The 20,687-nt window shown below is 40.2% G+C and overlaps 1 long non-coding RNA gene across 1 annotated transcript in view; it reads left to right on the plus strand.

Annotated features, from left to right (window-relative positions):
• LOC129499494 (uncharacterized) overlaps window positions 1-20,687 on the plus strand; it is a 46,825-nt gene that overhangs the window by 23,393 nt on the left and 2,745 nt on the right. Inside the window, exons 3-5 of the long non-coding RNA XR_008662390.1 lie at window positions 6,202-6,358; window positions 7,651-7,734; window positions 17,953-18,115. This is a non-coding gene — a long non-coding RNA (uncharacterized LOC129499494). The remainder of the gene's footprint in view (window positions 1-6,201; window positions 6,359-7,650; window positions 7,735-17,952; window positions 18,116-20,687) is intronic.

Here is a 20,687-nt window from a genome sequence, read left to right on the forward strand (position 1 = left end):
CATGTCTCTTCTATCCACTGCTACTTATTTTGTCCTTTAGAACCAGGAAGAGTAGAAGTACCTAAAAATATGCTCAATAAATATTTGTTGAATGATTGAAATTATTATCTAACTATTTAGAGTAAATGTTCATGTATTGTTTTTATAATTTGAAATAAAAATAGAGAAAAAACAATAATCTCTCTCAGCATACACATACACATATTCACACATACCCCCCTGCCACCTCAACATTCCAGACTTTTGTTTCTGCTTTCTCTTTTGTCTATATGCAGATTTTAATATTAATATAGAAATAATATTGTAGAAAATCATAAACATTAAAGAAGAAAAATTTTATTTTTTAAGCAAATTTGTTTTGTACTTGTACTCTGTCACTTCGTTTTTTGAATGTGAGATTCTTAATGGCTGTGTATAGTGCCTCATAATACAGACATGCCATAATATATTTAAATATTTTCCTTTTTAATTATTTTTATTTGTTTATTTGAGAGAGTGAGTGAGTGAGAGAGAGCATGAGCAGGTGGAAGGGCAAAGGGAAAGGGAGAAGCAAATTCCCCTGCTGAGCAGGGAGCCCAACATGGGTCTTGATCCTAGGACCCAGGGATCGTGACCTGAGCCAAAGGCAAGATCCTTAACTGATTGAGCCATCCAGGTGCCCCTAAATATTTTCCTTTTGATAGACATTTATGTGCTTTCAAATTTATAAAGAGAGTGACATCCTCTCTTTCAGTCTTTTCTCCAAATGAACCATACCTGTTACCTTAAAACCCCCTTATATTCCCTTTTGCCTCTGGCTTGTTTTACTATTGGACACATACTCTAATTTGCCAACCTCCTTCTTCAAAAGTGGCTTGCAGAACTGAGCATATGATCCAGACAGAAGATGATGAATGTGGAGTGCAGGTGAACCACTACATTTTTTTGAACATTGCACTGTTATCCATGCAGACTGAAATGGCAGTAGTTTTTCTTATTTCCTTTTATCAGGCTTCTAGAAGCACAGATCTGCCCAGCCTCACAGAACTTACCTGCTGTTCTTTATTTCCAGTGTCCCTGGCTATTCCTTTGTGGCCATCTGAATTCTCAGGTCTCTCCATTTCTGCTGCACTATGGGTGATTCGTCCCCATGCAGTGGCCAGCCACTTCGTTTGGTCTGGCGGATCTTTAACACCAACAATTTGCATCACCTTAAAAATACTCTAGATAGAAGTCTAAGTGATTAAATGCAAACAGCTTTTCTTACTTGACAAGACTTTCCTTCCCAATGGATAAAAGTAAGGAAGCTAAGTGATATATGAGGTTTCATAACTCATTTGTCTTCCTCCCATTTTGCAATTCGGGAGCTAATATTGGAGATTAAATAATGGACTTAGTTGACTTCAGTGCACCTGCTGCTGAATGTGTAAATTCATCCCTTCTCATACAGTCAGACATGACTTGCTAAGCAGCTTCCAAAGTAAAAGTAGTGACATGAATAATTCTGCCTGGAAATAAGGTCAACCCTGTTCTCCTGAGATCTGCACTGTGCGCAAGGAGCAAAGAGCTACATAAACCTTGTACCTCGAAGAACTCTGAGATCTGTCCTCCTCCCTTCCCCCAATGCCTCAACACCAAGAAATGTAATACAGGATAAGAGATTTTTAAAATCTGGATTTTTGTGGAAAGAAAGAGCATAATATATTAAGACATGGCTGCCATGTAAAACTATTCTTGCAAAAACTAGAAAATAAGGATATAGCAAATCAAAGTGTTAACAGTAATTTTCTGAAGTTAATGATTGGAGAAGAGTTTTTTTTTTAATCTTGATTTAAAATAATTTTCTGCAATGACCATGTATTACATTGTAACATGAACAAAACTAATTAGTGTGTTTATTCCTTGTACTTTGACTAAATTAAAGGGTCAGATTTTTTTCTTCCTTGCGATAAATTATTTGAATGAAAAGTAAATTTGAGTGGGAGACTGGACAAAATTACTTCAGAATTCATTCCAGCCCCTAAGTCTTTCTGAAATTACCATCAGATTCAGTCAGCAAAATAGATGGCAAACCATGACACAGCACAAATCATATTTTTTAGATTTACAGTTGTATATAACAGAAATCACTCAAACTACCTGAAATGAAAAAGCAGAATTTTTTATAAGGACACAGACAAGGCTGATAGTTGGTTGATTGCTCTTATATGGTGATGTTGGTTATTTACATTTTTATTTTGTTTTTTTATAAATTTATTTTTTATTGGTGTTCAATTTGCCAACATATAGAATAACACCCAGTGCTCATCCCATCAAGTGCCCCCCTCTGTGCCCATCACCCAGTCACCCCCACCCCCCACCCACCTCCCTTTCTACTACCCTTAGTTCATTTCCCAGAGTTAGGAGTCTCTCATGTTCTGTCTCCCTTTCTGATATTTCCCACTCATTTTTTCTCCTTTCCCCTTTATTCCCTTTTACTATTTTTATATTCCCCAAATGAATGAGACCATATGTTTGTCCTTCTCCGATTGACTTACTTCACTCAGCATAATACCCTCCAGTTCCATCCACGTCGAAGCAAATGGTGGGTATTTGTCATTTCTAATGGCTGAGTAATATTCCATTGTATACATAGACCACATCTTCTTTATCCATTCATCTTTCGATGGACACCGAGGCTCCTTCCACAGTTTGGCTACTGTGGACATTGCTGCTAGAAACATCGGGGTGCAGGTGTCCCGGCATTTCACTGCATCTGTATCTTTCGGGTAAATCCCCAACAGTGCAATTGCTGGGTCGTAGGGCAGGTCTATTTTTAACTCTTTGAGGAACCTCCACACAGTTTTCCAGAGTGGCTGCACCAGTTCACATTCCCACCAACAGTGTAAGAGGGTTCCCTTTTCTCCACATCCTCTCCAACATTTGTGGTTTCCTGCCTTGTTAATTTTCCCCATTCTCACTGGCGTGAGGTGGTATCTCATTGTGGTTTTGATTTGTATTTCCCTGATGGCAAGTGATGCAGAGCATTTTCTCATGTGCATGTTGGCCATGTCTAGGTCTTCCTCTGTGATATTTACATTTTTAAATGCTCTGTTCCTGGGGCGCCTGGGTGGCTCAGTGGGGGTAAGGGTCTACCTTTGGCTCAGGTCATGATCCCATAGCCCTGGGATGGAACTCTGCATTGAGCCCTGAAATGCAACAGGCTCCTGCTGAGCAAGGAGCCTCTGCCTGCCTCTGCCCTTGTTCATGCATGCATGCTCTCTCTCTCTCTCAAATAAATAAATAAACTCTTTTTTAAAAAGGGAATTCTTGGGGATCCCTGGGTGGCTCAGCAGTTTGGCGCTTGCCTTTGGCCCAGGGTGCGATCTTGGAGTCCTGGGATCGAGTCCCACATTGGGTTCCCAGCATGGAGCCTGCTTCTCCCTCCTCCTGTGTCTCTGCCTCTCTCTCTATGTCTATTTAAATAAATAAATCTTAAAAAAGGGGGGGGGGATTCTTCTTTCCTTTAAAAATAAATTAAAAAATGCTCTGTTCCTGGTTGCTCTGAGACCCCCAAAGGCCTCCTCATGCCTCAGCCACCCCTGCTTATCTTCTGGGGATTTCTCAGGATTCTGTGCTCCATCACAAAAAGGGTAATGCCTGGAAGGGCAGCATACTTCCAGGACTGTGTAGCAGCCATCTGACCTTCACCTGATTTTTTTTTTTCCTATGCCACTGTTAAGTATTTTGAAAGTCACCCTAGGTTACATAGAACTCAAGGACAAAGATTTAGCTGGGCTTCAGGAAGGCACTAGAAGCTGTCTGGCCTCTCCTACCGTTCTTTTCTCTGTGCATCTGCTCCATCCTCTCTTAATGCCTTCTCTTCCTTTGTGTTCATGGGATGGAAATTATGACCTTTACCAGTTCACAGAATTTTCATCTGATGCATCCAGCCACTTAAAGAGGGACTGGTTTTTCTCCCTTTCTCTGTCTTTTCCTTCTGATTTCAAATGTCCAGGGAAGAAAATAAATGGCCAGTCTTCAGTCATGTGCCTACCTGTGCCAAACATTTATGACCCTATAGTGAGAGGGGAACATAGCACCCAACCATTGCTTTTCCCATTATAACACATAGATGGAGGGGTGGGCACTTCCAGATAAACGGGGAATCTTCTAGAAGTCAAGGAGTGAGGCATAAAATACAAGGTCCCTAGTACATAACTATTTCTCAACCTTTCCTTAATTAGGGCTTCTTTTTCCAACAATCTCATCTCTCCATAAAGGAGCCTCTAAATAACTGCATCCTTACACTTACAATTTTACATATATATAAGTACCCGAAGTAAGCTTTTAAACTCTTGTTCTACAACACATTTTTACAAACTTGCTTACTAGTGTTTATGCTCAAAGCAAATTAGAAGTAGAAATTAAGAAGGGGGGGACACCTGGGTGGCTCAGCAGTTAAGCGTCTGCCTTCAGCTCAGGGCGTGATCCTGGAGTCCCAGGATCGAGTCCCACATCGGGCTCCCTGAATGGAGCCTGCTTCTCCCTCTGCCTGGGTCTCTGCCTCTCTCTCTGTATGTTTCTCATGAATAAATAAATAAAATCTTTATAAAAAAAAAAGAAAAAGAAATTAAGAAGGGGCAGTAAGGGTGCCCCTGGGTGTCTCAGTTGGTTGAGCGATTGAGCATCAGACTCTTGATTTCAGCTCATGATCTCAGGGTTGTGGGATCACCCTTCATGGGCCCCATGCTGGCTTTGCATCAGGCTCTATGCTCAGTGGGGAATCTGCTTGTCCTTCTCCCTTTGCTCTCCGCTGCTCGCTCTCTAGCTCTCAAATAAATAAAAACATAAAATCTTAAAAAAAAAAAAAAAAAAAAAGAAGAAGAAGAAGAGGCAGTAAGAAAGTAGGCAGGTTTGCCAGGATGGAATCCGTGTGTGTATTTGCACATGTGTCTTTGTGTGTATATGCACATATATATTCAAGAATGCAAAAGGTAAAAATATATCTGGGGCCATTTTTCCAAAAAAAATGATTATAATTCTAAATAATCTAAGAAGTCATCACTGCAAAGAAGTTAGTATATCCTTGTTGATAAATCATCTTCATAACTAGAACTCTCCATTTTGAAAGGCTAAATTATGTTCAATATACATTTAAGAAGGTACAGAAAATTTTGATGCATTGATGAAGAGAATAATTCTCAATGTAGGAGTGGGAGTCCTTGATATCTAAAGACATGAGTTTCATGTAGCTGGAAAATTACTGCTCAGCAATGCTCGATGAGTACAGATTGCTGGGCAGTTGTTATCAGTTAAGCAGTCAAAAGGCTAACTATATTTTTCACTTGAATATTTGGGCAGTGGATTATCTTGAACATGTCTTTAAACAATTCTTCCACCACAAAATGAGACTGACCATTACTACCCACTTGTTAGAGTTAGAAAAGCTTCTTATATGAGAAAATCTTTTGAGATCTTTGAAGATGTTAAGAACGTTATTAAGAAAGAAGTTATATAAAAATCTATTTTGGATTTTGTAAGAAACACTGTATTGGTAACAAATTTACTTCTGATGAAGGAACATGAAACTAAATGGTTATTCTGTTTTGGGGCTTTATGAGTCCATTTTAAATCATTATTTATTCAGATCAGACCTTTATTGGTCACTTGTCTTAAAGTTTCTATTAATTATTTCGTATTTTAGTAGTTTGCAACTCCAGATTATATATCTTTTTTGAAGTTAGATTGAGGACTTTATTTCATAAACCACAGTTGTTCAGATCGTGTTTTCTCTTATTTTTATTATGATTATAAAATAACATCATGCCTCATAAAATTCAAATTATAGAGAAAATAGTCACTCATAAATCCCATTCCCTATGCAACTATGATCATTTTCAATATAAATACGTATTTTTATGAAGCTTCACTAGTAGTTATGTTCAGTATTGTATTTCTCTTTTTTTCCATGCTGCTACTTGTTATTGTAATTGTCATCTTCAAAATGTGAATAAAATTCTATTGAGTGAATGTACTAAAATAATGAAATAATCTACTTCACTGTTTTTGGATATTTAGATTATCTCCCTTTTTCTGTAACAAAAAATGTACCCCTTCTCCCTTCCTAAACTGTGTAGTTCTAGATAGTCCATGAAATTCTAAATACCTGCCATGGTCATAGCCTGCCTCTGAGGAAAATAGCCACAGACAATTCTTTCCTCATAAAGTTTTGTACTCTAGGTACGAGTGGACCAAGAGATCTGTGTCTGGGCCAAAGGAGACACGTTTAGGCTGGATATCAGAAAGGCCCATGAAGTGGCTCTGTAAGACACTCTGCCCAACAGCATGGCACCATGTTGGATGGGCTCAAACTGATCCAATTATCTCCTATGTCTTGGTAAGTATAAACCTGAGATTACACAGAGAAGTCAAGATGCTCTGTATACCCTTTTGGAAAGGGCAAAAGAGTATCCGTACACAAGTCATGACTCACCAAAGCTACTACCATGTTCTGAATAACTATGAACTGCATTTCTCAATTGGCATGAGGTGTAGTGTACTTGCCAGTGTCAGAGTGCTGGGACTCATTGTTATAGGTCAGCTTCTGATACTGTCATCCATGTCAGTTCCTCATGGAAGTAACCTTCCATTGTCTAATCATTTTTTTTTATTCTTTTAGATGACTTTCTTAGGATAAATTACCCAAAATGGGATTAAGGAGTATAAATATTTTTGTGGCTCTAGATACATATTTTCAAATTATTTGATTCTGATATTTCTGAGACTTTTTCAGCGAATCTTCTGCTCTTTTTGTTCTGTATTTTCTGAATCTTTTAGCCATCTCTATGGCTATAAAGACCGTCAAGTTTTAGAGTCCTTTCGATTGTAAGGTTCACCATTACTCTGTGAATGGCAGGAGTAAAGCATGGTGTTAATTAGGTTGACATGATGCTTTCATATCACTTAAAAGTTTCATTTCATAACTTTTTAAAAGTTCTTTTAGACTTGTGCGTGTATAAAAAGGAATTATAAGCACACTATATTGATCAATATATTATTTAAGATTTTTTGGAATCCACCTCCTCGGAGCTACTTTTTGACTCAAATTCATCTATATGTTTGTTTTTGCATCATAGCGCTATCTCTTGTTCTATCAAGAACATTGATAAATTGACATTACTTGAAAGAATTAGTAATGTCTTGAAGAATTTCTTCCAAGTCATTGACACCTACACTGAAGATTTTTAGGTTGGCTCTTTCTTGAGCTTACCAAAACTTATTAACAGAGAGTCTTCAGACAACAACTCACATACCTTTCTCAAACAGTCTTTGGGTTTTGTTGACTGAAATGTCCAGAGATAACATTGTTTGTCTAGCCACCTGGACGTGCATAGACAGCACATCTGTTCCCTGACAATAACAATTATATTATCAATTGTAAGACACATCCTGATTTCAGAGATGTTAAAATATACATAAATACATACACACATATATATGACATGTGCAAATGACTAATTATAGATAGCTATATAATTCCATCCCAGACCTCTATATAAAACTGTCCTAGATCTCGACTTGGATGATTCCTACATACCTCAAATGTGTTTATATTAGTTCTCCATTGCTGCTGCAAAAAAATCTCCACCAACTTAGTGGCTTAAAATGACAGAATGTGTTATTTTACAGTTATGAAGGTCCAGAGTCCAACACAGGCTTCACTTGGCTAAAATCAAGATTTTAGCCATACACCCCACATTTGGTGAGTTCTAGGTAAGAACCCATTTCTTTTTTTTTAAAAGATTTTATTTATTTATGACAGACACAAAGAGAGAGAGAGAGAGAGAGAGAGAGAGAGAGAGAGAGAGGCAGAGACACAGGCAGAGGGAGAAGCAGGCTCCATGAAGGGAGCCTGATGTGGGACTCTCAATCCCGGGACTCCAGGATCATACCCCGAGCTGAAGGTGGCACTAAACCACTGGGCCACTGGGGCTGCCCAAGAGCCCATTTCTCATCTATTGCAGCCTGTAGAAGCCATCCCCATTCCTTGGCTTGCAGCCCCTTCCATCTTTAAAGCCAGCAGTGGCCCATCTTTCTCACATCCCTCCACTCTCTCACTCTCCTTGCCTCTTTCTTTCACTCAAAAGGACACTGAGCCCATCTAGACAGTCTAGGATAATCTCATCTTAAAATCTTGAATCACATCTATAAAGGCCCTTTTCTAGAAAAGATAACATGTTCATGGGTTCTGAGAATTAGAACATGGACTTCTTTGGGTGGGGCATGATTCTGTGTACCACAGCGTAGAAACTAAAGTCATGATACTCCTTCCTGATCCAGTGTTCTCCTCCTTCCATCTTCTCTTTCTCAGTAATTTAAACCACAGTCTATCAATTGCCCATATGAGAAGCCTGGATGTCACCCTAGGATCCTTCCTCTTACTCATTTCCCACATCCAATCAGTTCCTCCTAAAAAGCATATTAAGTCTCTTGAGTTCTAACTGCATTGTCACTACCTGGGGCCAGATCCTCATCACCATCTCTTACCTGTTTCCCTACAAAGGCTTTCCAGCCAGTCTCCCTGTCACCAGATATGATTATCTCAAAAAATACCAGAGTGAAATTTATGCACAGACGTTTTCCATCCTCTTCAGCATCATAGCAGCCGGAGAGAAGATGCACTCATAGTAAAATGCTGAAGACACATATTTGGATAGCACTTTACAAAACACTTTCACATTCTGACCACAGTTAGTCAATTCCATAGCCAGGTGAGTCAGGTCCTACTCTCCTTATCAGTGGGAGATAGTTACAGACTAAGGTTTTGAAACAAAGTTTCATGACTCTCAAATCAGCTTTCTACCATGTCACCTCCTTACTCACTGTCAAATGACAGTGTCAAATGTCACTGTCATTTCAAATTCCACACATTCAAAGGCACTTCCTTCCTCTGGCTTCCCTGGTTCTGTCATTGAAATCCCCACCCCAGCCTTCACCCACCTCCAGATTTACCCTTGACTTTACTCCATCCTTATCCCACATCTAGCCGGACACCAAGGCTGGTTGAAATTTCCTTTGAATTCTCTCTTGCCTTTTCCCCGCCTATAGTCAGAATGTCCTGTTTTCCTTTACTGCTAAGCCAGTTCAGCTGCCTTGTTTCTAGTCTTACTTCATTCTCTGTATCACTGTCAGAAATAGAATCTGAAAACATTTTATAATATCACTCCCTAAGTCAAAATCCTCAGTGGACTCTGATTTTCTATTACACTAACCACTAGCCTCTTATAGCTTTATTTTTTTTTTTAAGATTTTATTCATTTATTCCTGAGAGACACAGAGAAAGAGGCAGGGACATAGGCAGAAGGAGAAGCAGGCTCTATTCAGGGAGCCCAATGTGGGACTCCAACCTGGGACTGCAGGATCACGCCCTGAGCGAAAGGCAGATGCTCAACTGCTGAGCCACCCAGGCGTCCCTTGTGTAGCTTTAAAGCCCCATCGTAATTGGATGCCTATCTATCAAATTTACATAATTGCCAGAATACTCCAAACCCCTGTTGTAGACAGGCTGACCACCCCATTGACCACACTGGTTTTTCTCTCTGTGCATTTGCCCTTGTCAGCGTCTCACTTGGAATGCTTTCTCTTCTCCCTCTGCCTTTCCAAACCTTAGTCTCCTTTAATACTTGACTCAATTTACCTCATCTCTGAAGCCTTTATTCATTAACCAATCCTCAGGGATTATGGCCCCCTCTAATTTACCGAGCACCATTATGACTTAGTAATCAAATGCCTCACATTGTACATGTTGTCTTATATACATTAGTCTTGTCTCCAACCAAACTGTAACCAGCTTGAGAGAAAGGCCTAAGTTTTCTGTTTTTACCAGAAGTAATTTTTTTTTTTACTGGTTCCTTTAATTACCCCCAAACTAGAGATTCATCTGAGAAGTAATTAACTACTTTAGGAGTTAATCCAGCATATACTTTGAAGCAGAAGCAATTCTGCTTATTAGTTCAATTCCTTTTAGTATTTCAAACCATTAAGATATTGAAGTCTACTTGACAGTTCAAAAATTTACAGTGATTGATGACGGGTAACTGATAATAGCTGAAAACCCCAACTGAACCATCCACAGTTTTTGAAGAGGGACAGAATGTAAATAACTAATATAAACTAAACACAACCATCAAGATAGTAAAGTCATAGACTATTTGATGAGATCTTCCTTGCTTGTCAAGTGTTGCATGAGACTATAAAGTTGGAGAAGATGGAAGCATTTGGAAGGTCTGACTTGCTTCCTCAGTCACAGGGAACTCAGCAAGTTTAGGAAGGGTAGTATGCAGAACATAGTCTAATGATCAAATCAACATAGGCATAAAATGGAGGCAATGAGAATAGTGTTAAAATAAGATCTTTTTTTTAAAAAAAAGATTTTATTTATTCATGAGAGACACAGAGAGAGGCAGAGACATAGGCAGAGGGAGAAGCAGGCTCCCTGTGGGGAGCCCGATGTGGGACTCAATCCCAGGACCCCGGGATTGTAACCTGAGCCAAAGGCAGATGCTCAACCACTGAGCCACCCAGGTGCCCCTCAAGTAAGATCTTTTGATCAAGAAAATGAGAGGTTAATTTACAAACTGATGGAGTTGTTGCTCTGAAGACAGTCACAGCACTGATTTACAAACAGTAGCAGCACCACCAAAACCAACCTGAAAGCAACTCTGTAACCAGTGTATCCAAGTGCCAGAGCGTAGACTCCAAGACACCTTATAAAGATTTCTCTCTACATATTATTGATTTACTAGTTTTGAAACTGAAAGTCTAATCAAATAAGCGTTGTTCAGGTCTTTCCAGTGAGAAGAGACAACTTTCTTATCATACAGTGATTTTCAAGACACTATTCAGAAAGCAGTACAACCTCTTCCTCTACAACACACACACACACACACACACACACACTTACACACACACTACAAAATGTCAAAGTCATTAGCTGTTTGTACCCAAGATGCGGAAGAAGGAACTCCCCAGATGATTTTTAAATTCTGGGGCAATTACTACATACAGTTTCAAGAGCCAGAAGTAGGAATCAATCTGCCAGGCAACTATTAGGAATGGAATTGCTTCTGCTTCAAAGTATATGCTGGATTAACTCCTAAAGTAGTTAATTACTTTTCAGATCATGCTGTGGTGACACAGAGCCTAAACAGAAAACTGCTGCCACCCAGGCCTAAGGAGGCGGAAGAGAAGGAAGGTCACGATTTCTGTTATCTTTTGGACTGTGTCTAATGGGACTAGCTTAAAAGCCAAAGAAGCAAAAAGCAGGGTTTTGTTTGTTTTAGTCAAAAACGAAATAACAAGTCTTTTTTTTAAGTAAATTAGTTGTTTAAGTGAATCAACTACTGGTTGTTTGATCATTATAAAGATTTTACTGGAATTGAGCTGCTTGTCAAAGACTCTGTAAGTAACCAAATGCTTTGGTTGAATTACCTTTAGATCCATTTCGACTTTGATAATGGACTAAATTTTCCTAGTGGAAGATGATAGAATACCCAGTCCCCAGACTCATTTCACTTCAGAGGTACTTAACGGGAGGTGAAGAAAACACTGGTCTAAATGAAAAGATGGGGAACACAGATGGCATGTGGCGTGCCTGTATTGCTGTCTTTCCCCTTTCGGACCCAAGACCATCCCTGTTCCTCATGGCACTCTTTACTCCCACCAGGTTTGCACCTGGCTTCAGAAACCTTCTCAACATAGGGGTGTGGGAAACTGCTAGTGACACGAGATTTCTCTCCCCGTAGCGCCCTCTGTTCTCGGTCACACGCATGCAAGGATGAAGAGGTGGACCAGATGGGGAGTGGTGGGCAGCCAAGCAGAGTGCTATTGAGGATAGTACAAAGCTCCCGAAGAGGGAGGGGATCCGAGAGGGTTGCCCTCGGGGTTTTGAAGTTTAGGGGTCTAATGAACTCTTTTGCAGAACAACCTTAAGCAATCAGGGTGTGCTGAGTGGTGCCAATCAGGGCTTTGGTCATGTATCTGTCTACCTGGTGGGCTGATGTCCACGTGCTGATGGTTTTTGGGGGCTGACATTAGGTCCTCACTCCCCATTGCCTGTAATAGGGACGAATGCTTTGTGGTTAACTGTCTTATTTTAGGACGTTCTGCAGAAGTTATTTCTGCAAAGGCTGCAAAGCAGAATGCCAATGTGATCGTGTCTAAGTTGCAGACAGGATGTTAGTGCTGTCTTCTCTTAGCTTTCCTGACTCCATATTTTCTCGTTGGGGACCCTGGCCCTGACCACCTCACTGTCCAACCAACTCCTAACACTACTGGTCAAATGGACTGGACCTGGAGATGACACTTATTTGCAATGTCTGATTTAGAAAGAACATTAATTTTGGGGAAAAAGAAACAATTAGAAATAGACACTCATTTTCAGAGTCTGTCAATATCTGCCAAACCTATGGGGAAGAATCTATTTAGTTGTTTTTTTTTTTAAGAGATTTATTTATTTATGTACTCATGAGAGACACACACACAGAGAGAGAGAGAGAGGCAGAGACACAGGCAGAGGGAGAAGCAGGCTCCATGCAGGGAGCCCAACGTGGGACTCAATCACAGGGCCCCAGGATCAGACCCTGGACTGAAGCCGGCGCTAAACCACTGAGCCACCTGGGCTGTCCCTATTTGCTTCTTTGAACCTAAATGGTTCATTGATACCTGTGATGGATTTCAGTCTCAGGATACCTTATCAAAATATGAAAGTTGGGGACACCTGGGTGGCTCAGTGGTTGAGTGTCTGCCTTTGGCTCAGGTTGTGATCTCAGGGTCCTGGGATCGAGTCCTGCATTGGGCTCCCTATAGGGAGCCTACTTCTCCCTCTGCCTGTGTCTCTGACTCTTTCTCTGTGTCTCTCATGAGTAAATAAATAAAATCTTGAAAAATAAAAAAAAGAAAGTTGAAGAGGCCAAAGTCACCTTGTTCTAGCCCTCATTTCTATGACTTGGGAAACTGCATCTGACTTGAACCGTGTCAAGCTGATCATCCAGGACTCTTGCTCCTGTGTTCTTCCTCCATCTCATGCTGCCCCTCTGCTGACCACGTGCCAGGCTCAACAGATGTTTAGTGTCTTGCTTATATTAGACAATATATTGTCTAATATATAAAGTCTATATAATATATAGACTTATATAATATAAAAGTCTTATATAATATATAGTCTTATATAATATAAAAGTCTATATAAAATATAGACTTTTATATTGTATGACATATTCCTGCATGAAAATGATTCGTTAGTAAACTAGCAATTTTATCGATTTGTAAAATTCTTTTTTCTTTTTAAAGATTTACTTATTTATTTGAGAGAGTAAGAGAGAGTGTGTATGAAGAGGGGGAGGGCAGAGAGAGAGAATCCTGAAGAGATTCCCTGCTCAGTGCAGAGCCCGACCTAAGGGCTCGATCCCAGGACCCTGAAAGCATGACCTGAGCTAAAGGCAGAGGCTTAACCGGCTCTTACACCCAGGTGCCCCAGTTTGTAAAATTCTAATCACAACTTACTTCAGATGTTAACTTAACAATCAAAAACTGTATAACCTAGTTTGAATAGCAGTAAATTTAGCATCTCTTTCTAATGTGGGCAGAAAGAAATTGAACCAGATTTCACAATGAAAATACTAGTTTATATAAATTCAAAACATAACAGAGATGATTAAATGATTTCTAACAGCTTCTAGGATTTCAGCATTTCCTATGCTGACTTAAATTTCTAATTAAAATGGAAGACTCACTAGTGTTTTTTTAAGGTTCAGAAATGTAATATTCCTGGGTCTTCCTAGGACCCACAGAGGAAGCAGAGCGCAGACCCCCTCAGGCTTCCCTTTCACTGAGAAAATGGCCCTGGCCTTGCCATTGACGTCTTCCTCTTTATGCCAGAAGCAAAGATAATAATACCAACCCTCTGTCACATAAATAAGAGGCCTGCTACTTTATTTATTTTTAAAGATTTATTTGAGAGAGAGAGAGTGAGTGGGGGGAGGGACAGAGAGAAAGAATCCTCAAGCAGACTCACCAGTGAACACATAGCCTGACACAGGGCTTGATCCCAAGACCCTGAGATCATGACCTGAGCTGAAATAAGAGTTGGCTGGTTGGCCACTTAACGGACGGAGCCACCTAGGTGCCCCAGAGGTCTACTACTTTAAACCAGCAGTTCTCAACCTTGGCTACAATTAAGACCATCTGCTTTTAACACTCTCGGCTCAGATCAGTTGAACCGGAATCTCTGGGGCTGGACTCCAGGCATTGCTAGTTTTTAAAATTCCCCATCGTTTCCAGTGTGCAGTCAAGTTGACTAACCACCGACTTGAACCAAAAGGATGAAAGGTTACTGCAGGAGCATCATAAATCAGATGAAGGTCAGGCCCCAGACGCAGTTCTGAGAGCATCAGAGCCACACCCCAAACTGTCTTTCCTGTTTCTTGTGCACATCACTGCAAAATTTAGCATGCTCCTCCAGAGTGTAAGCAATCCCAAGACTGAGGCAACAGATAGATAGATCCCAGTGTTCTGGAGCCAGCTGGTATTAATCTTGCAAGGTGCAAATGTGAGCATTTCTCATATTCCTAGGTTGAACTTGACCATGGTGAGAGTATTTACACCATGGAAATTGGCAAACTCTATCAGCTGGAGCTTGTTTTTCCCTAGAGAGGCAGTGATTAAGCATTTATCAACACTAAACTGAATAGATTTCTAGTCCCTCACCCGAGTCAAACCTGAGAAAGGGAAACTTAAAGTCACCCTTGGCTCATTAGCAAGTCTGACTTTATAATATTATTGCTTCTTTAGTTGTTGGCTAAGAAGAGGGGGGAAGAGGGGCACCTAGGTGGCTCAGTTGGTTGAGCTTCCAACCCTTGATTTCGGCTAGGGTCATGATCTCAGAGATCCAGCCCTGCATCAGACTCCATGCTCAGCAGGGAATCTGCTTAAGATTCATTCCCCCTGCCCCTCCCCAAACACCACTGGCTCACACTCATTTGTGCACACTCTCTCTATTTAAAATAAATAAATCTTTAAAAAGGGGGGGGGCGAGTAAAGTCAAATAGCAAGAAAAAATTAGTAGTTCGCTACTACCATTATGATCCTAGTAGCTTCTCTGGTTAAGTAGGAGAGGATAGCAAGAATTTAACATAGCCCAATAGATCCCTTTTCCTTATTATTTCTGTTTAAGTATCTGTTATTTCTTTATTTTATAAAAATTTTTTGTTATTTCTTTAGGTAGAAAACTAAGGTAAAGGAAAGGTAGATAGTTACTGTAGTAGTTATATTATAGTATAATCTGCTCTAATATAGACACTCCAAAACACAGTGACTTAGACCAAAAAACAAATGGTTATCTGTCATGGAAATTTCCATAGGTAAATGGTCCAAGGCTGTTTTGGGAGCTTTCACCTCTGACTACTCCCAGCTCCTGTCATCACATCTACATACCGACCAGTCAGAAGGGAAGAGGGAGTAAGGGGAGCACGTACCTTTCCCATTAAGGACACAACCCGGAAGGAGTTACATCACTTCTCATACCCCATTGGTCAGAACTTTGTCTAATGGCCACACCTATAAGGGAGGCTGGGAAATGTAGTCTTGACTAGGCAATGTGCCCAGCTAAACCTCAGAAAATTTACTATTAAAAGAAAGAGGTGGGGGGCAGCCCCAGTGGCTCAGCAGTTTAGCGCTGCTTCAGCCTAGGGTGTGATCCTGGAGACCAGGGATCGAGTCCCACGTCGGGCTCCCTGCATGGAGCCTGCTTCTCCCTCTGCCTGTGTCTCTGCCTCTCTCTGTGTCTCTCTTGAATAAATAAATAAAATCTTAAAAAAAAAAATAAAAGAAGGCGGTGAGGGTGAATACAGATGGATAAGTAGAAGACTTTGCCACACCATCCTACTTGTTGAAATGCAAGTTTGTGTGTTGTTATGCTGGAGGTAGAGGCTTAGAAGAACAGTACTTTAAAACGTTTTACAGACTACAGAAGAATATCTTCTTAGGGTTTTCAAGTCCTGACTGTACAAGGAGCTTCCTATGTTAGTAGAAAACATCATCTCTGGAACTTCACTGGAGATAACTTTTAGAGTTTATTTTAATGAACACATGTAAAAATATTGTGTATTATAAAACTTGGTCATAGACTTTCCAATATAACATTTTATGTGATATATTTTTGGCCCAAAAAAGACCATTTTATTAGGACTTATGAGAACACATGGGATGTTTTTGCAATCACAACCTACAAAACTGTAGCCATAAATATGCTAAATGTAAATAAATTGGACTTAATGTAATTTCCAGTCTTTCCCTCTCCAATTCACTTTACAATCATCACACTAATCTTTCTTTAAAAATCACTTCTTTCATAGCACTCTTGTGTTTAGAAACTGTAGTGCTTAAGTTTTAAAGTCAAAATGCTTTTGATTGGCATTGTAGGCTCTGTGTACCTGTGCTGGAGTCCTAACCAAACACGTATGACAGAAAACACAGAACTGATCAGGAACTTAGGAGACTTGGATTCTAGGTCTAGTTCTCCCATTATCTAGGTGGCTGACATTGGACACACCCACATTCTGACATGAGATAGAGCTGACCCTGAAACTAAGATTCAAGATTGACTAGACCAGCAAGAAAAAGAGCCTTCTTTAAAGTAGTTGTGGAGATCAGCTTCTCACGTTATTTTTGATGATCCCTGCCTTTTGGTGTGCACCCCCTTGTTTAATCCCTTCTCCTGGAGTGCGGGCTGTACCAAATGACTTGCTTCTAACAAAATACAGCAAAAGCAATGGGATGTCACTTCTGAGATTCAATACAAAAGAGCAGGCTCTTTGCTCCTATTCTATCTTTGGCTTTTCTGGCTTTCTCTCTGATGAAGCAAGATGCCATGTTGTGATCTGCTCATGTAGAAGCCCATGTGGCAAGGAACAGAAAGCAGCCACAAGCCAGCTCCCATGCTGTGAGCGGCACTCTTAAGAAGCCCGCATGGCAAGGAATTCATGCCTCTAGTCAACAGTCTGCTAAGACCCAGGGCCTGCCAACAGCCATAGGAGGGAACTTGGAAGTACATCTTCCCCGGGTCGAGCTTTGAGATGACTGCAGTTCCTGCTGACACCTTGATTGCAGCCTTTTGAGAGGCTTCCTCTGAGCCAGGGAATCCAGTTAAGCTCTGCCCTAGTTCCAGACTCCCAGAAGCTTATGATAATGAAGATGTCGATGTTTTAAGCTACAAAGTTTTGGGATGATTTGTTACACTGTGATAGGTAATGGATACAGTAGTACTAAAGACCAAATATCATCTGAAAATGTAGGGGAATTAGGAAAACATTACTTAGAAGTTAAAGCTATTAAAACTGAATTTAATTTTTAAAATCACATGCACAGTACAAGGAAATAAAAAATTAAATGAACAACACCAATAAGTCTTGGTCTAGTGACTAAGATTTATTCTCAAACTTTGGCCTTCAAAGGGACATGTTTGATCTTCTAGAGAATGGCTATTGTTCTGGCATAATATAAAACATTGTCTCCTCAAAAATTGAAAGGTAAAAGATCTGAAGAAAATGTTGGTAGGTAGGCCAGAAATTATTGGTTTCAACCAATTTCCCAAAACTTGTGATGAAAAAGAAGAGGAACCTCATTTTTATGAATATTATAGAGCTGCATTGGCCAGTACACTTGTGTGTACTGTACACGTGTGATTTTTCATATATTCGTTAAAATTAATTAAAACTGAGTAAAATTTAAGATTCAGTTTCTCAGTCAGACTATCCACATTTCTAGTGCTCAAAAGCCTCAATAGCCAGTGGCCACAATATTGCACAGTGCCAATATAGAACATCTCCAAAATTGCAGAGGGTTCAATTGGGCAGCTCTACTATAAAATGCTTTCATGATTCCTAAAACCAATGTTTATGAAGTCTGTTTCACTATTGTTCTCTCCACATACAGTTAAACCAGTATAAAATGTCAAGTGTTCCTGGCTACTCTGGAGGTATTGGCAGCTCAGCCAAACTAAAGATATTCTGAACACAAACTGAGCGAGGATAATTTATGTTCTAAAAAGCATTAGAAGGCTGGTACCATAAAGGACTACCAAAGACTCGGTCTGAAGGTGAGCCAATGGGAGGCACCACTTCTGATACCAGTTCCAAACACAGGCCAAATCACATTATCGCTCTAGACTTTAGTTTACACATTTGTCAAATGAGAACAAAGGGCTGACGATCTCTCAAGTTCCTTCAAGCTCTAAAACTCAATGACTATACAGCCATCAAAAAGAATGAAATTTTGCCATTTGCAACTAGGTCAATGGAACTAGAGGGTACTATGCTAAGTGAAATAGTCTGTCAGAAAAAGACAAATGTCATATGATTTCACTAATAGGTGGAATTTAAGAAACAAAACAGATGAACACTGCAGAAGAGAAGGAAGAATAAGATAGAAACACAAAGATAGGCAGACCAGAGGAGACTCTTAACTATAGAGGACAAACTGAGGGTTGCTGTAGGGGAGGTTGTGGGGGGTGGGGGGGGCAAGATGGGTGATGGGCGCAAAGGAGGGCACTTGTGATGAGCCCTGGGTGTTGTATGTAAGTGATGAATCACTGACTTCTACTCCTGAAACCAATACTACACTACGTGTTAACTTGAATTTAGATAAAACTTGGAGAAAGGGGCATCTAGGTGGCTCAGTTGGTTGAGCCTCTGCCTTTCCTCAGGTCATGATCCCGGAGATTGAGTTTGCATCAGATCAGGCTCCCTGCTCAGTGGGAGGCTGCTTCTCCCTCTGCCCTTCACCCTGCTCCTGCTTTCTCTCTCTCTCACTCCCTCTGCATAGCTCAAATAAATAAATACATAAATACATAAATAAATAAATAAAATCTTAAAAAAAAACTTGGAGAAAAAAATAAGAGAATAGAAAAAAACAAAACAAAACAAAACCCCATAACTATATATGTTACTCTAATGAAAAAACTGACCTGCGTAAATTATTGATGACTCACAGATGCAGGGTAGGAATCCTACAACTGGTTTTAAACTGCCTCCTTCAGGTTCACCCCGGTGTCCAGACTCCTTTTTTCTACCAGGATGATATTAGGGCAAAGACAGGAGAAGGGGGGAGGGAGTAGGATTGCACCTAGGGAGTTCAGCCACCTTCCTCTAAAGATCTGGCCATTCCTAACTCCTAGTCCCCTTCTGTATCCCTCAATGGGTCATGTAAGCCCTTGGGAATTTCTTTCATATCATGTGACTGCCATAGACAGTCAGGCCAGGTGGTCTCTCAGTGCTTTCTCTACCTAAAGATATTTTGCCACCATTTCCATTGCCCTGGGGTTACTTCATGTTGTGGGCTAAGATGCTTGAGCTTTTCCTGAGCTACTAGGTCTTGGAGGGCAAGAAACAAGCCCTTGTACCCAGGATTGTCTCAAATTTATCTATTCATTCCAAGTACTCCCTACTCCCCATTGACTCTTGGGTCTTTAGGTTTGTCCCAGGGTGGAGGTGGGGGAAGGAGCTCCCACATTCATACTTGACCTCTTGCCCTTCATCTCACTTCTCCTTCATGTCTAACCAAAAATGAGTTTTCACCTTACCCTGCCTTTGTACACTGTTTTTAAGCAAACTTTCCTTTTACACCCTCTAAAAGAATTCTGAAAGCGCTCACATTTTTAGGTTGACATCTGAAACTTTTTATCTCAAAATTTAATAGTTGAAAAAGATGTTATCTCTGGTGTATTTTACATTGGATGTGTGCTCTAAATATATTTTTGTTGAAACCTTAGAACATTAGATTTTCCTCATTCAATGTATGGAAAATAACCACACAGAACCTGGCTGGCAAAGTCGGTTTTTGTTATCTAGCCAGTCAGCGAAATCAGCCATACTTTCTGTCTGGACAAGTCTGGATTTTATTTTTCAATTTAAGTCAATGTTTCAATATAAGTCCTCATGACAACCATATCACTTCTGAATTCTAATACATAGAAACAACAATAAAATAGATGAGGCACTTAGCCATGGATGACGCTATAGCTTTGTTGAGATGAACCCCCCCCCCATGGCCCTTAGTATTTTCCTGGGAGCTCACCTGGTGTTGCTCTCAAAGAACCTTCCCTCAGGGGCATGCATTCTCCAGTCATTTGGTGACCTAGAGGTTTTTGTACCCTTAGGTAATGTACTATTTTAGGATTCTGGATAATGAGAGGTAGGCTTTTCTTTTGTGAAGGAGAATACTTTTAAAAAGCAGGGTAATCTGCAAATGCTAAAAGCAGGGTAATTTTAGGAACGAATACACATGGAAGTTGATCATTTTGAAAACTGTTCTCTTAAAATTCCCAGTGACCATGCATCCCTTAGCAAATCTTCATGTACTCCCAGAGGGACACACACAGCAGGGTGAAGACCAGAACATTCTAGTGAAGTTCTGGGCTCAGACCCCTGAGCTTTGCTCTTTAAATGTTGAAAAGAAACTTTTTGAATTTAGGCAAAACCCTTTTTTCTCTTAACAAAGCCTAGAATTATCTTGCTGTGAACTTAAGAAATCTAGTTTGACACTCCAAGCTGGGTAATGACTTTGTTCTACTTAAGTATGCAGCCTTTCTCTGAAGTAGTCAAACCCATTGATTCAACGAGTGAGGGGTCATAGGACAACACCACTTATGGGGAATGAAAATTACTTTGGTT

This window comes from Nyctereutes procyonoides, unplaced genomic scaffold (genome assembly GCF_905146905.1).
Source record: "Nyctereutes procyonoides isolate TBG_1078 unplaced genomic scaffold, NYPRO_anot_genome, whole genome shotgun sequence".
In the NCBI taxonomy this organism is placed as follows: domain Eukaryota; kingdom Metazoa; phylum Chordata; class Mammalia; order Carnivora; family Canidae; genus Nyctereutes; species Nyctereutes procyonoides.